This window comes from Equus asinus, chromosome 2 (genome assembly GCF_041296235.1).
Source record: "Equus asinus isolate D_3611 breed Donkey chromosome 2, EquAss-T2T_v2, whole genome shotgun sequence".
Classification (NCBI taxonomy): domain Eukaryota; kingdom Metazoa; phylum Chordata; class Mammalia; order Perissodactyla; family Equidae; genus Equus; species Equus asinus.
Window position 1 is genome coordinate 85,765,447 of NC_091791.1, and position 17,221 is coordinate 85,782,667.

The 17,221-nt window shown below is 42.9% G+C and overlaps 1 protein-coding gene across 39 annotated transcripts in view; it reads right to left on the minus strand.

The window, feature by feature from the left end:
* Window positions 1-17,221, minus strand: part of DISC1 (DISC1 scaffold protein) — a 395,918-nt gene that overhangs the window by 324,712 nt on the left and 53,985 nt on the right. The gene's annotated exons all lie outside the window — the stretch shown is intronic.

Genomic DNA, 17,221 nt, shown 5'->3' on the forward strand with positions numbered 1-17,221 from the left:
TGGGGGGGGGCGGGAGGCGGAAACGAAGGGACATCAGGGACAGCACACAGATCCTCATTCCATCTAGAAGAGGAGTTTTGAGGTTATTTGGGGGACATTTGCCGACATCAGGCTTTGTCATTATATTGGCTATTATTGGCTATAAGTTCATTTTTTAACTATGTTCTTAAGCAGATCTACATACGTGTGGCCACAAAGGTACAAAACTATTGTTCTTATAACACGCTGGGTGCTTAGCATAGCGCTGGGTACTCTGTGTAGCCAGCAAGTGCTTCAATCTACCACAAACAGGGGTTCCGATGGAATCCCAGACTACTGATCTGAGACTGCATACCTGGGTCAGACCCAGCCTGATGATGGAACATAAAGAAAATCAGTTGTTTCCCTGCACTTCAGTTTTTCTTTATGTTTACATAAGACAGGACATGAGAAAACATATTGTAAACTGTAAAGCGCTGTAGAAATGATGTTTCACTAATGCTGTTTTCTAAGATTGATAGCCCAGTCTTATCAAATAGCTTATGGATCAAATATTGTTATTTGTAACAGCCTGGTTATTGCCCACAATATCCAGTCCCCACTACCACCTTCCCCACAAAATTATAAGGCTTTATGATACATATAACCGATGTTGATGTGGATCAAGGCTGCCCCAGGGAGAGAAGCCCAAGGCGTCCTGGCCAACATGCTGATCTATATGAACCGACTCATGTCTAAAGTTATATGACCACACAATAACCAGACCCCGCCTGCACTGATACCATTTAAGGACTTTTTACATCATCTTTCCTTTGTCTAGTAAAAACAAGGCACGTACCCATGCTTTACAAATTTAGCCCTAACCCTCAACACATTGCAGCCCTTCACTGCCCGTGGGTCCTGTCCCCATGCTTGCAGTGCTTCACTGCCCATTGGTCCTGTCCCCATGCTTGCAGCCCTTCACTGCCCATTGGTCCTGTCCCCATGCTTGCAACTCTTCACTGCCCATGAGTCCTGTCCCCATGCTTGCAGCTCTTCACTGACCATGGGTCCTGTCCCCATGCTTGCCTGCAGCCCTTCACTGCCCATGGGTCCTGTCTGCATGCTTGCAACCCTTCACTGCCCATGGGTCCTGTCCCCATGCTTGCAACCCTTCACTGCCCATGGGTCCTGTCCCCATGCTTGCAACCCTTCACTGCCCATGGGTCCTGTCCCCATGCTTGCAACCCTTCACTGCCCATGGGTCCTGTCCCCATGCTATTCTCTGAATAAAGGAGCACTACTACCAGATCTTGAGAGTCCAAGAAATCTTTCTTTCAACTCCTTGGTTCACTGAGCCCGCATCATTCTAATCTAGAAAACAACTCCGAATGCAAGAGATTTGAAAAAAACATCAAAAATTAACTTGACGAATTTGACGATCTGATGTCCATTTCCTCATCCCTCATTTGCGTAAAGCATCTACCAAGCACCAGGCACGTCCTAAGCTCGTCACATGTTTTGTGTCATGTAATCCTCACCAAAACCTAATAAGGCGAGGATTGTTATCACCCCACTTTTACAATAAGATCACTGAGGCTTATGGAAGATAAGGAATTTGTCCAAAGTCACACAGTTGGTTAGTGCTGAGCCAGGACTGGAGCCCAGGAAGTTGGCCTCCTACACAGCCTCAATCCTGCCTGCAGGCAACAGGCACTGACTGTGAAAGAGAGTCTGGACGAGCACAGATCTCTTAGGTCATGGGACTAGACTCCTACGGAGTCTGTGGCCTGTTTTCACATTTGCTAACACTCAGATGTGATTCCCAAAAGCATGATTGCTCAATGATATTTACTGATTATCTATAAAATATTCCAGAATAAGGAGATTACGAAGAGCTCTAAGAGAAACACGACACAGCAAAAACGTCCAAACATAACCGCTTTGCATGATTTGCAAAGTCCTTTATGTAAAATGCTCCAAACTGAAGATGTGCTGAAGTCAATTTGGTTTCAAGCAGAGGCTCCTAAGGAAAGATCCTCCCCAGCGTGTGGGATCAGATTTCATCTGACAGCCACTCAAAATGTATCAGTTACACGAAAGGGAAGGAAACCTCTGGAGAAAGTGATCAGGTCAAGCTGAAGTCAGAAATTGGCCCAGAAAAGGGGTGTTGGGTGGGTCAGGTTCTCATCATCAGATGACAGCATACCAGCAACAGTTGGGAGTAGTAATAATGCACTAAAGCTGTGAGCTATTTAGTTCGTTATAATTAGAGCAGACTCAAGCTCATACTTAAGGCCATGTTACTCTTACTCACTCACATTCAGTTATATTTCCTGAATGGGAAAGGAAGGGACACAATTAAAGCTGGCAAGCCAAGAACATGTGCCTGATCCTCAGGTAAGCTCCAGGGAGAATCATGCTCACCAGTCACCCTCACTCATGGCTTGAGAAGGGAAGAGGTTGGGAGCTCCTGCTCCAGACTAGCTGGGCTTGAGCGTGGTCTGGGGATCACTTGCACCATAATCACCTAGGAGGCCTGTGAAAATGCAGATTTCTGAGCCTGTCCCCAGCCCTCCCAGACCAGAATCCTTAGGGCCGGAAGTCAAGGAACAGGTGCTTTTCACATATGCCCAAGGCACTTAATTAGCACAATAACCCCAAGGCAGGCAAAGTGGGCAAGGTGTCCACAAGCACAGCTGAGATTGCAAGGGAAGCTGTCTGAAAGGCAGAAATTTTTGAAGGGCACATGCAAAGATAAACAGAGAGAAATAACAAGGAATAAATAGAAGGGGGTCATGAAGCAATAAGAAAAATATCAAAAAGACTTAAGGCCAGCAGCATATTTACACTTTCTGTAAATATGCTAAGGACAGCAAAAAGGGGTGCTTCAAACAAACCAAGAAATAAACAAGCCAGGACAAGAAAGTCAAGCAGGCAGGGACAGCCCACTAGTTAGGGCACAATGGTAACAGATAAGAGAGAAGACAGGGCAGAATTACACAGCTCAAATGTTCAGCCTTCATCTCTAGTGAAGAAAATGATCTTCTGACTGGAAAGGATAGTGGTAGCCTAATTTAGGAGGAACTGAAGCCCAAGAGAGGCAAAAAAGATAGAAAGAGAACACCTAGCCACTTCAAATGAGTTTACGTCCACAAACGAGGTCAAATAAACTATGACCCAGTACTGAAGGAACTCACAGACGTGTTCACAGAAATACTCAATGGGCTCTGAGAAATCATAGAGCCACCAAAGACTGGCAAGTGTTCTGGTTTCATGAAGGAAAAACATAGGATCTAAGAGCCATAGATTAGTCAGCCAGATATATATCCTGGATACAATTCTAAATGAATGCTTAAACAAACATGGTATGAGCAAAACACATCAGGCAACCCCACTCTCTGTGGCAAGAAAATGGAATAAAAGCAAGTTAATCACACTCTGTGAAGCCCACTGAAATGGACAGAGTGTGAGAAGCTGGGGAGAAAACTATTGACAATGCATGATCACATGCCATATTCACTTAAAGGACCTTGTAAAGGGCCTATCTATTACTTGTACCAGGCACTGTTATCAACATTCTACAAATATCAGTCCACTCCATTCTCATAACAGCCCTGTTACTAACCTCTCTCCACAGATAAGGAAAACTGGGTAATCGAGAGGTTAAGTAATTTGCCCAACCCCACATGGCTGGTGACTGGCAAAGGAATAAAACCTAGGGAGTGTGCTCCAGAGCCGTGCCTTCAACACTATGTTGCTTCTCAAACCTACGAAGTATATCTGCCAAATACTATAAAAATTGGATGAAATTAATAGCAGACACCAAAATCAATACATTCCTCTCCAGTTCTTGAGAAGGAAAGAAGTGTTTCTCCAAGATACTTCACTCAGAAGAATGAAGAGTGCAGGCTTGAGTGGAAGAATGTGGCTGCTGGCCAACCACTAATTTGAAAAACATTGACATTAAAATTTTTAGAAAACAATAACCTAGAAAGATTACCATAGGCCAGCTGATGCCTGCCTGGGTGTTCTGGTCAGTTCATTCATAAAACAAAGCCATCTGAGAAGCAGCAATAAATATAGTTCCAGATGAAAACAGAGTCAATAACTTGGAATATTAGCTTGAGAAAATGACAAAATTCAAAGGAAAAATTAATTAAAAGAGAAGATAATATGCACACAGGGCAACAAACGTATGGGTGATTGGTGTCCCTCAACAAGAAAAAAGAAGTAGGGAACCAAAGATATAGTAGAAGAAAACATCTATGGTATTAAAAAAAAAAATCTATAGATAAAAGGTATACAGAGCATTCAAGAAAAAAAGTGAAATATTGTGACCACCATCAAGATATCCTGGTATAATCACTGAACTCAAAAAAAAAAAAAAAGAGAATAAATCTTATGTGAACCTCAGAGAAAACTCAAGCCACATAAATAAAGGGCAAAATTCAAGCTGGCTTCCAAAGTAACATTCAATGCCAAGTGACACTGTCAATATGGTTTGGAGGTGAGAGTGGGGGTGCTCGAGAATTTTATGCCCAGCCAAGTTGTCAAACTTTATAAAGACAACAAAAAGTCATTACTCAATATGCATGTATCTGGATACTGTAACAACCATGGGACTTCTTGACAAAAATCTCTGGATGGTGAAATCCAGATGACCAAGCAATAAATCAAGGTACAGGACTCAGGAACGGTAAAGCCCTTTCATGAAAGGACTACTGGGGAGCATCATTTTAAATAAAGCACTAAGGCAAGACAACTCCGAAATGTATTAATACAGAATAGAATATAAATGTTATCATGGTGACAAGATAAATTAATCATATAACTAATGAAAAAAGCAATTTTTGACATTTGTATGGCACTTCCTGATTTATCAAGTGCATCTTTTCCATGCATCTCTCAATTAATCAACCAAACAATCTTAGAAATGAGAAACTTTTAAGTTCAGAGAAGCAAACCACAAAGACACTCTCGCAGACTTTCCAACCCATATCTTAAAAGTCTATCCACATTTACTGACTAATATAAATATTTCACTTTCATTTTGCTTACAACCCCTCTTTCCTGCACTGATACAAAGACATCTGAGGACTTAAATATCCTCCCTGAAATCTCTACCCAGTGGTCCCTCCTGACAATTCCCAAACGTCCCTCTCACTGTGACTCTTCTTTTTATGTCAACCCTATCATCTCCTTTGGTCCCCGATTTCCGTTTCTCATATGATTTGCGCAACTGCTCCATGATATGAGAACAAGGACTGCTTCTAGACACACGATAAACAGGAAGCTTCCCCAAGAGAGAATCTGACAGACTCACGCATTCCTGGGGCAGGAAGCAACAGACTCGGAACATGGGGAGAAGTGGAAAGGTGACGCCTGATGAAGGAAAGACTTCAGGAGAACACGAGGACCACCTTCACATATTTAAAAGACTGCTATGCAAAACGGGGTAAATTGTGTGTTGTCTGCTATAAAGGGCAGCACTCTGATCAATGGCCCATCTCTCAAGGGCGGCAGAGAGCTGTGTGTCCCAAACATCAGCTGGTCCAACACACCACTTCATGGTGCTTGTCACAGTGGAACACTTATAATAATATTTTCTTGATACTTTTGCTTAAATTGGTTCACTCCTTTTGCTTAAATAAATATATTTTAACGAATATTTTTATGGCATTACTACCATAAATGGTATATGACAGTCACTTGCCATAATTAGAAGACAGCCATACAAATAAAGACAATGAAAACAAAACAGCATTTTTTGTTGTCGGCCAAAGATTTGGGAGATGGAATCCTGCTTGGCTCCATCTTTGTTACAAAGTGAAATCAGTTTTTAAAGACACACTAGCAGCAAATTGAGACTTTCTCCCTGGCAGAAGGAGAATGTAAGGATGTGAGTAAATGGTGTTCCATGTCATGTCCTGTGACTCCAAAAATCATCTCTTGTACCACTGGGGGACACAACCCTCACCTGTACACAAATGAGTGCATGAGGTGAAAAATGTTACTAAATGATTTATAAAGTTATTCTAACTTATATTCACAAAAAGCAAGACAGGAGCTCAATATGAAAACACATAATAAGTAAAGCTGACAACAATGGCAAACACATCTTTACAAATGCTATTAATAGTTAATACTTGTTGAATGTTCTACAGTTTACAAAGCACTTTCATTTATATCATTACATGAAATCTATTTAACGTAGTGACTATTTTTCCCCTGATGACAAACCATCCCTCAAGACAGATGACAGCTAAGGCCCCTTCCAGTTCCAATAGCCTCAGAGTCTGGGCTGCCTTACCAACCTTGCCATTTGAATTGATAATTTTTAAAAGAAAAGGAATTTTCAATTAAAACTTTAACCTATGGTCAGTAAGAAATCGGAATTGGAGTTACCAAAGTAGAAAGCAATTTGATCTTAACTCAGCGAGGATGAAGCACACCCAAGGGAAGTTCAAATGGCAATCACTCTGTGTGTGTTAAAATGACAACAGATCACACGAGCAGAATAACTTTCCGTGGCTTATCAGGGATGGGAGGGCTGAGGAAAGGTCGCTGAAGGTAAGGAAACATTGAAGCTCTGATTCTGCCATTTAAAGAGAAGTAAGCTCCAAAGGGGACAGACAGACTGCAAAGCTCAAGGATACACATTAAAATTTTCTTCCAACATCCTTTGGCAGCCTTTGGACTGCCCCAGATTTATCCAAACCAGAGAGAATGAGACCTCTGCGGTCCTCCCGGGTACATTAAAGTTAATGGAAATAATCTCAGCATTTGCTTTCCTCCTTCTTTTAGGGGGCATTAAATCCTACTTGTTCTGTTAGGACTTTCTTCAGGATATGGGCTCCTGTCTGCTCAAGCCCAGGCTGCGCAAGGCGACCACGGCTGGGGAGCCAGCTGGTTGACCCGCTTTGAAGGTACTGCATCTGAGTGGCGTTGTTTAAAATATTTGCCTGGGAATGCATAAACATTTAAATACAAATTCTAGAAAGCCCAGAGGGTTCAGGGCACAGCCGTTTTGAACTTAAAAGGAAAGAACTATTCCATCTCTGAGAATTCTCAGTAACCTCAACACTCTCCTCTGAAGCTAGTCCTGAACGCTCCTCTCCGGATTCTCAGATTCCCAGTTATCCTAGGAGCCCGTGATGACTGGGCGAGGGTGAAAGCCTTTTCTTTTCCCTAAGAGCATTTTACTTTACCCTTCGAGCTGGCAATGCCATCGATGTGTCATGGATTGAAATGGGTGGGAGATCCTATGCCCTCTGAAGAAGTACGTAGGGAGAGAGTAAGCATAGAGGATGGGCAGAGGCTTACCCTGTGTCTCTCTGCTTCTCTCAGCTTCTTTTATATCATAATGCTATTTACTAAAAAATAACATTTCTATGGGATGCTAAAAAAAAATGAGATTAGATATTTGCTGAGGGCTTCTTAGCTGACACTGATTGTCATATTTTATTTATGCACCAATGAAAAGTTCCCGTAGCCATTTAATTAGATTAGCTCTAGAATTTGCCATCTTTCTCTCAGAATTCCATCTGTCTCTCCTTATTAGCCCAGTCTTTAAATCTTTCCCTGGAGAGATTAATTCAGTACATTTTTTTCCTCTTTGAGCCAAAAGCTACATGACTCAAGATGGCAGACACTCTACAAGATACAAGAACTATTCATAATGTCTTTTGCTTTTATATGATGTGAAAAGCTGAGGTGTTGAAGTTAACAATAAACTCAACCTGAGTAGCCAGCGTGATGTGATGTGTGCACCAAAAAATAAGCATTATCTTGCCTTGCACTGAAGAGACCTGGCATTCGGGTTGAGGGAGGCAGGAGGCCTGCAGCTCCCTGTTCTACTAAGACCCCTTATGGATCATGCTTTTCCTTTCTGGGCACCACCTTTTAAGACAAAATAGCCAAGAGGGTAATTAGCATAGCATGGCCTTAAGTAGAAGAGAGAAAGTTTCCAGGGCGGCAGACAGTGATGACCCAATTGGTGAAGCAGAGCCTTGGGAAATGACTTGGAATGGGGATAGAGGGAGGGAGAGATGTGAAGAAAAAGAGGAAATTTTAGAGAACTAGTTCAGAAATCATCAAGAGGGTAAGGAAAGCAGAAAAAGCATTATGTGAGGTTTCTATTGCTGCTATAACAAATGACCACAAACTTAATAGCTTAAAGCAACACAAATTTATTATCTACAGTTCTGGAGGTCAGAAGTCCAAAATGGGGGTCACTGGGAAAAAAATCAAGGTTTCAGCAGGGTTACTTTCCTTATGGAGGCTCTGGGGGGGGATCTGTTTTCTCGACTTTTCCAGCTTCTAGAAGTTGCCTGAATTCCTTGGATTATGGCCCCTTCCTCCATCTTCAAAACCAGCAACTTAGCATCTTCAAACCCCTCTCTGTCTTTGACTTCTCCCTCCCTCTTTCACCTAAGGGACCCTGTGAGTACTTTGGGCCCACCAGGATAATCCAAGACAGTCTTCTCATGTCAAGAGCCTTAACTTAATCACATCTAGTCTCTTTTGCCATATAAGGTAAGATATTCACAGGCTCCAGGGAATAGGAGGAAAACAACTTCAAAGGGGCATTACTCTACGTACCACAACTATCATTGGGGGAAGAGGACAAACAATGAAGAGCTTGAGCTTAGATCACAGGCAAGACAAAGAAGTTAAAGGATTGAACAGTATTAGCGGATATTTAAAATAATAACAAGCAAAGGAATCCGAGAGATCTGGGTTCAAATTCTAGCTCTTTCATTTACGAGTTGGGTAACTTTAGCAAGTTACTTAATGTCTCTGGGCCTCAGTGTTCTCATCTGAAAAATGGGAATAAGAATAGATGCCGCCCCTCCCCTGCCTTAGGCTGTTGTGATGGTTAAATGAGAGCATTAGCACATGGCCTGATACATAGTAAAGGCATAATAAATGGACCCCAGACCTAAAAATACGGAAACCAAAACTCACAAAAGTAAGTAGCTTAGTCTTGTCTGCCCAACGTAATATCTGTGATGCTTCCATTAGCTAATCCTTAGGGTTAAGATCAGCGATTGGGCCAATTTAAAAAGACATCTATTGATTCGATAGAAAAATAAGCTTCTACATCCAGGTTATAGTGCTAAGTGCCAGTAACTTAAGGGAGCATTAGCCCCCAAGGAACTCAAAATCTCTTTGAGGAGACCCAACAAATAGACAAAATATAAATACAAGTGTCAAATATCAAACGTGATGTACTAAATGCGTGGTACAGACAATAGGTGCAATCGGCAGAGGGTAAGCGATGCAAGTCATTAATCTGCACTCACAAGAAAAGGCTTCTTAGAGGGGATGGAGTTGGAGGAAAGAGAGGCTTTTCAGGCAGAAGGATAGGAGGTGACACAACCAAAGTGGGGATGCTCTTCGCCAAGTTGTAGGGGCAGCATAGCTGAAGTCTGATTTCACACGAAGTACAGGGACTTGAATGCCAGCAGGCAACAGGGAGCTACTGAAGATGCAGATGTCCACAACATGCGACATGCGGATCCTGAAGGAGGCTGGACGAGCCTGCACACTGCGTTACACAGTCATTTTATTGTGGAGCTATTTCCCCCTTCAATTCTGTCAATGTTTGCTTCAGATATTCTGGAGCTCTGATATTTGGTACATATATGTTTATAATTATCATACCTTCTTGACGAATTGAGCCTTTTATCAATACACGCTTCCTTCTTTGTTTCTTGTAACAGTTTGTTCCCTAAAATCTATTTTGTCTGATATTAGTCTAGCTACCCAGCTCTCTTTTGGTTACCATTTGCATGGAATATCTTTCTCCATCTTTTCACTTTAAACCTACGTATATCCTTAGAGCTAAAGTAAGTCTCTTGTACATACCATGTAGTTGGATCCTGTTTTTTTAATCCATTTTGCCAATCTATGCCTTTTGATTGGAGAATTTAATCTATTTACATTTAAAGTAATTATTGATAGAGAAGGACTCACCTCTGCCATTTTGTTATGTGTTTTCTGCATGTCTTATGGCATTTCTGTCCCTCGTTTCCTCCTTTGTGGCCTTCCTTTGTGTCTAGTTGATTTTTTTATAGTGCATGCTTTGATTTCCTTTTGTGTGTATTCTATAGATATTTACTTTGTGGCTACCGTGAGGATTACATGTAATATCCTAAAATTAGAGTAATAATCCAATGTGAACTGATAACAACTTAACTTCAATACCATAAAAGACTCTACTTCTCCACAGTTCCATGCCCCTTTTATGTTATTAATGTCACAAATTACATCTTTATACATTGTGTACTCATTAACATATTTACAATTATTTTTGATGCACTTATCATTTAAATTCTGTAGAACCTACCATTTTGAATGCGGCTTTTTCTTAATTAGGAGTTTACTTAGTTGCTGTAGACCTTTGACTATTTTCCAGAGCTCCTAGAAAGTTATTTTAGCCACTCTCTAATCGTTTTTTTGTTTTTGTTTTCTTTAACATTTTCCTGGGGGAAAAAGAGCCTGGAGCTTCCTACTCCACCATTTTGCTGACATCACTCCACTCAGGCATTTTAAGGCCTGTAAAGGAAGGGAGATCCAAGCGCCCCTTCTCTACCCCTCAGCTCTCAGCCCAAAAATCTCTACTGGGGACCCCTACCCAGAGGCATCGGTTCAGACTGGAGCACTGGGAGAGCAAGATTTGTGTTGCTACTTATTTTACCTGTTTCTGTGAATATATTTGTAAAATCCCATATAGTCTTGTTTATAATGTTTACGTTGTTTTAGTTTCATCTATCATTTTTTGTTTTTTTCTTTTAACCTTTTTCTTATTTGGCATAGAGGAAGCTTCTATTTTCCTTGTTTCGAACCTCGGCTGTATTGTGTCTTACTAAACAGTGAGTCCTGAGTTTGCTTTGTCTTTTTCAGTATTTTGATTTTCACTTCTTTAACTCTTACTGTCACTTATTTAACATTTTTATTCCCTTGTAACATTTTACTACTTTTTCATTTCATCTTTGTGCTTTTTTTCAGGTTACATGTATTATATCAACATTTTTGGTTTTTTCCTAATTTCTACATTCTTTAATCCTTACCCATTGTGTTTCAGATATCACATTTTATCCTTATATTACAGTGAGGGCTGTGTATCATTCTCCTAAGTTTGTATTCTTTGCTCCTCAATTATAGTTATTTCTCTTTATTTTATGTAGTTTTTAAATTTGTCACTTCTAATTCTCACTTCTTAACCTGTGAATCTGTGATTTTTCTCCTTTATCATTTTTTCACATCTCACACTTATGTTTTAACTGTATTCTATTTTATCTGGGTAGAGTAGAGAATACATTTGCAGGCCCCGAGTTGAGAAAGCCTGGATTCAAATCCCATCTCCACCACCGACTAGCCTCTGCTACATGGGCACCCAGGCAGACACTGAGAACTGTTCACCAGCCCATTTCCCTTTTCTCCTGGACACACAGTTGGACTACATTTCCCAGCTTCCCTTGCACTGAGTCCTGATCAATGAAAGAGTGGACAGGACTTCCAGGCCTGGCCTATAGAAACCTCCTTTGCAGTCGTCTCATGCTCTTTCTTCTTCTCTCTACTGATTAGACATCAACACTCTGGGAGACTTCAGAAACCATAATGGAGGAGCCCTGGTCCACCTGAATCCCTGCGTGATGAAATAGAGTAGGACCCCTCCCCACCACCATCAACAGTCCTGCTTCACAAGGTAATTTACATTGCGAAACAAACTTTGAAAGTGACATGCCACCGAGAATTTAGGTTTTTATATTATAACAGCAAGTGTTAACTAACACAGAAATTGGTGCCTCAAAGCAGGGTACTACCTAAAATAAGTGGCACTGGCTGAGGGATCAGGCAGTGACAGCAAAAAAAAAAACCTGATATTGGTGGTTGGAGAGATGGAGACCCAAGTTACGCAGTGGCAAAATATTAGGTAAAATCATCACCTGCAAAAACTAAGAAAGCAGACGTAGTGCCTACCGAGCTTGCAGCTCTGGGGAAAGACGTTGGAAAGTAAAACATTAGTAATAAAATGCAAGAAATAGTAAAGATAATATTAAAGTAATATTAAAGAAATAGGTATGCTGAGTCAAGAATTTGTTGGATTGCGAGCATAAATGAAAGGGGATAGAATCCAGAAATTTGTGCACTTAAAGGGTTTAAAAAGCTGACTGCTTCTAAATCTGAAACAGCAAGAAATAAGATTGAAAAACTTTTGAGTGACAAAGGCTCAAAGACTCAGCCCTGTGGCGGAGAACTGATTAAGAGTGTTGCCTCCCATCCGAGCCTGAGGGCCTGAAGGTAACCACCATTTAGTTGAGAAAGAAGGGCATGGGGTGATAAAGTAATACAATAAATCCAGCTTGATCATAAGGTCCAGGAAAAAATTTGGGGATTAGGTATCAGTACAAGGAACTTCATGGAAGAAAACAGAAGAGAATCCTACTAAATTTTTGACAGAAATGTATGGCCTGAGAAACCATGAGCCTGGACTTAAAAACAAAAAGTCTCTGTGAGCCTTACAAAACCTCAGGCCACCATCCAGAGGAGCAAAAGCTGTACACACCCTGTAAAGATGGCAGAATCCCCAGCAACGGCTTCAAATGTTGCCATGGAGAATAAAGGACAAGGAGGAAATTGGCAGGACAGAGCCAGGGGCCATGGAGACCAACGGACAAGAGATTTCCTCTCCGAGATCAGAATCAAGGTCTAATGGAGAAAGTTCTCGCAGCCCTGGTTGGAGGCCTTCAATGGCTCCACGATTGCTTTGAACCTGAGACTACTGTGCATCTCCTATTTTACTCAGTTCAAAATGGGAGTTTTTTGGTGTTGTGTTATTCTGTCTCTGCTCCACCACTGAAAACTGGGAGAGGCTAGGAAAGAGGCAAATAACTTTTTCCTTTTTAGTTCGTAAGTCACAGAACCATGAGAATTCTCATTTAGGCATGATGAGGAGACAGCACATCATCCAGAGATCCTGAAGCGTGAGCCAGGTGCAATGACTGCACGGGACTTAGCTGTGTCTCCTTCTGGGAGGGGTGAGTGGGTTCCAGGTGCGAGAGGGAAAGTGAAGCAGGAATTTGGTGACCAGTAAGGGGACCTCTGGCAGAGACTGGCCACTGTTCAACCCTATGCCCTTTTCCTCCTGCATACACAGCTAGGTGACATTTGTCAGCCTCCCTTGCAGCTTCCTATGGCCATGTGACTAAACTTGGCCAATGGTATGTGGGCAGAAGTGGTATCTACCGCTCCCAGTTCTGATCCATAAAAACCTCCTATGACATCTTCTGCTCTCTCTTCTTTGTTATCTGCTGGCTTGGTGGCAAAGGCCTGGGCAACCTTGGAAGCCACATGCTGAAGGTGGTGGGGCCTCTGTCAGCCTGAGCCCCTGAATGGCCATGTAAGGCAGAGCAGCCCCTCTATCTAAGCCTGGAGCCTCAAAGTAACCACCAGTAAATGGAGGGAGAACCCGAACTTTATCTAGGAGAGAAAGAAACTTCTAATGTTTTAAGTTACTGATTTCTTAGAATATCTGTTATAGCCCTAGCATCATCTTAAACACAAGAACTTAATAAAAATTAGCATGTTCTCAAGGGTGACAACCGTAAACATTCCAATTTAATGCGACTGGATGAGCACACTATGGTACAAACATGGAATACAGTGCAGCCATTGGAAATAATGATGTAAGGTAACACTGCTGACATGAAAACATTTCTGTGCTATACTAATAAGTGGGAAAAAATCAGGTTAGATAAAAGGATGCAACATAATCCCACTTCTGTAAAATCGTATGTGTAGGGGCCGGCCCCATGGCCGAGTGGTTAAGTTCACGCACTCTGCTTCGGCGGCCCAGGGTTTCGCCAGTTCGAATCCTGGGCACAGACATGGCACTGCTCATCAAGCCATGCTGAAGCAGCGTCTCACATGGCACAACTAGAAGGACCCACAACTAAAAAAAATACACAACTATGTGCCAGGGGGCTTTGGTGAGAAAAAGAAAAAGTAAAATCTTTAAAAAAAGAATCATATGTGTCTATAACAGAGGCTCTGAGAACTGTCTAGAAGGACGTTCATGAAAGAATTAACAGTGAGGAAGGTGGGACATTAGGGATCATTTCTTCTTCCACCATGTATTTTTCAAGGTTGCTTGATTTTTTTATAATGCCAATGTTTTGATTTTTATGTAAAAACAATAAAGCCATGTTTGAACATTAACCACATTTTTTTTACTCCAGTTGACCCCGTATATCCTTTCATTTCCCTTAAGAGATTCTCCCAACCCACTTCAATATGGAAGTTCCTAAAAACATTACTTCAAGGAAGTCAGAAAACCTAAGGGTGAGAAAGCCCCTCCCCAAGATGATAATCTCATCCAGGCTTACAGCTCATCTGCGCTTTTCACAGTACACAGATTTCCATCAGTTTACAAGTGACATGATTTAAACTTCTCAGTCTCAGCCTTCCCTAATCCCAGGACATCAGGCAGCCCTTGTAAGCTGACGGTTGTCCTCCAGGAGAGCAGGAGGGGCTGACGAAGAGTAGGGTCCTGTCCTAAAGGCCCAGGTTTGACTTGAACAAGGAAGGAATCAGTGAGGGGTATAAGGAGATACAGCGGGGAGCCACAGCCAGGCTTTGAAATCTTTCTCATACCAGCATGACTACTGGTGTGTCTATCCCTGAGCTAACTGCCGTCCTCCCAGCCAGGGTGAAAGAATGACCCTCTGACTACACAGACCTCTGTCGTGAGGATTGTGGGAGAGGTATCCATGGTTAGGATTCTCACCACTGGGTTTAGGTCATAGGTGACTACACCTTTGCTAAATGACTGCCATAAAAATTGTAGTGTTTTGAGCAGAGGTGTGAGCCAGATGAACTAGAGTTTAGGAAAATTAATCTGACCATAATGTCCACCATGATCAGGAAGAAGCTAGAGGCTGAAAACCTATTGAAAGGCTATCACAACAATCCTGACATGCTTGATGAAGATGGATACAGAAAGGAACCACCCAAGCGCCATGAGATCTTGGGGAGGGTACCCAGCCCCAAAGCACTCAAGAGAGTCACAGAGTCCACAAACAAAGTGTAGGAAAACTGAGACCACTCCAGGTATGCCAAACAGAGGACACTTAATACAGGGAGTCGGTCACAAAGATATGGGAAGAACTGGAAGAGAATAAAGGAGAAGGAGAGGGCAGGAGCAAAGAGGAAGAAGAGATAACAACCAGGATCAGGCATTAATGCTCCTGGGCTGTGCGCCTGAGCCTGCTCAATCTGGGTACAGTTGAAGAGGTTGTGTCCACTGGTTCTGGAGCCTGGGAAAAGGGCTACTTGTCAGAGCTGCTGGAGTTCCAAATTACCCATCCTTGCCTGCAACCACCCCACTGTAAAACCCAGAATCAAACAGCTTTTCTCTTCCTCCTGCCTCTGGTCTCCCACCAGTGCCTCCTATTGGCAGAATTTAACAGGAAGGGAGCTGGCAAGGGAGCCAGGGATGTGCCATTTTCAGACTCCCAGCCCTCACAGTAAAGAGCAAGGCACAGAAGGGTGGGTGAGGGGCCAAGAGCCAATAGCCAGCACCCAGCCCACCCTCTGACCCATTCTCTTCCAACCTGTGTTAACAAATGTCCATTCTGGAGGACACATGCAGGGCAGTGCCACGGAGGGTGGCCTTGGAAGGCAGGGGATCATAGCCCTTGGCCTCAAGGAAAATCCTAGAGAAAATTTGGAATTGAGGAAATAGCAAAACTGCTCCTCCGACTATGATAATAGTATTGCTAAAATTAAAGAGAAACGACCAAGTTGGTGCCAGGTAAAGCACGCCACGCACTCTCTCCAGAAGGCTCTGTCCTCCACACTAATAATAGCATCTTTCTCTTGTTGACAGGCTGCTGCTAGCACATATGTTACCGCTGGGCAAATTTTTTAAAAGGTACCCCCTCCGGGGTGATGAACTATAAAAAGGATGTCCCCTCTGGGAAGGTAAATTCGAAAAAGGTGGCCCCTCTGAGCTGATGAATTAGAAAAAGACACGCCTTCCTCAGTGCCCGGGCCCAGCCAGGATGTCGGCCCCAGTCGCCCCTAGACCGGAACCCTCATCAGGACATCACCTGCACAGGTGTAGGCCAAAGCCCACCAGTTTTAATGTGCTGTTTTCTAAGACCTTTGCATATATTGTCTCCTGTAATCCTCACAATAGTCCTAGGCAATAAGCATTATTACTGCCCAGCTTACAGATGAAGAGAAATTAGATGAGCTGGTCCTGGTCACAGACCTACTAAGTGAGAGAATCGCTCGTAGAGACTTGAAATCTGAGACTAGCCCTTCAATAATAATACTGAGTGCCTGCGATGGTGCAGATGCTGCACTGGCTCTTCACTCATGTGACCACAGTCGATTCTTCTAATAGTACGAAGTGGCTGGTATTACCTTCAATTCACCACCCCAGTGCTCACGGCTAGGAGGACTCAGGCACCAGGGTCCGGGAAGCGCCCAGCCCGCATGCTACTGCACATGGCAGGTGCACTCCATTCCAGCCACATGAACAGCATCCTTTCATTTATTTTTTGTACTAGTTACTGCCTCACTCAAAGGAAGCCTAAGGCCAGTCAGCTCTGAGGGGACAATGAGGCTGCACAGGAATCTCTGAAGCTGGGATTTCCTGTGGGTCTTTCTACTGGTGAGACAAAAAGCCCCTTTGACTCTGGCTCCCTTGGGATTCCAGGGAACAAGCGGGCATTATCTTTGCAGTGAAGGGCCTTTGACTCCCACACTCACTGCAGACAATGCTGTAAGAACACCCAAAGCATTAGCCAACTGGCCTGCCAAGTCCCAACCTGACAGAAGTTCTCCCTCAGTGCAAACAGCTCACAAGTGACAGCTCCAAAAACGTACAGAGAGCCGGCAAGCTTTGGGGCAAAGCAAGCAGCCAGGCCCCCCTCTATCCCCGCGTGCATGGGGCTGGGTTCATCTCATAACGGTTTTATTAAATAAATGTGAGCTGTGACTATTTCCTGCCTGGACCCAGACACCTGAGAAGCCAAGGGAGAAGGCGTGCTCTCTGCTTGGAGAGAAAGGCAATGGCAGGCGCTGTGCTGCGCCGAATTTCTCTTAAGGTTAGAATGCCCTCTTTGGGTACGAAAGGATACCAGCAAGAGCGGTGAATTTTCTGAGACAGGAGAGGCAAACTGTCGGAGAGGATTAAGAGAAACCAAAATCCAAACAGTGTCCTAATGGAGAATCCTGCAGAGCT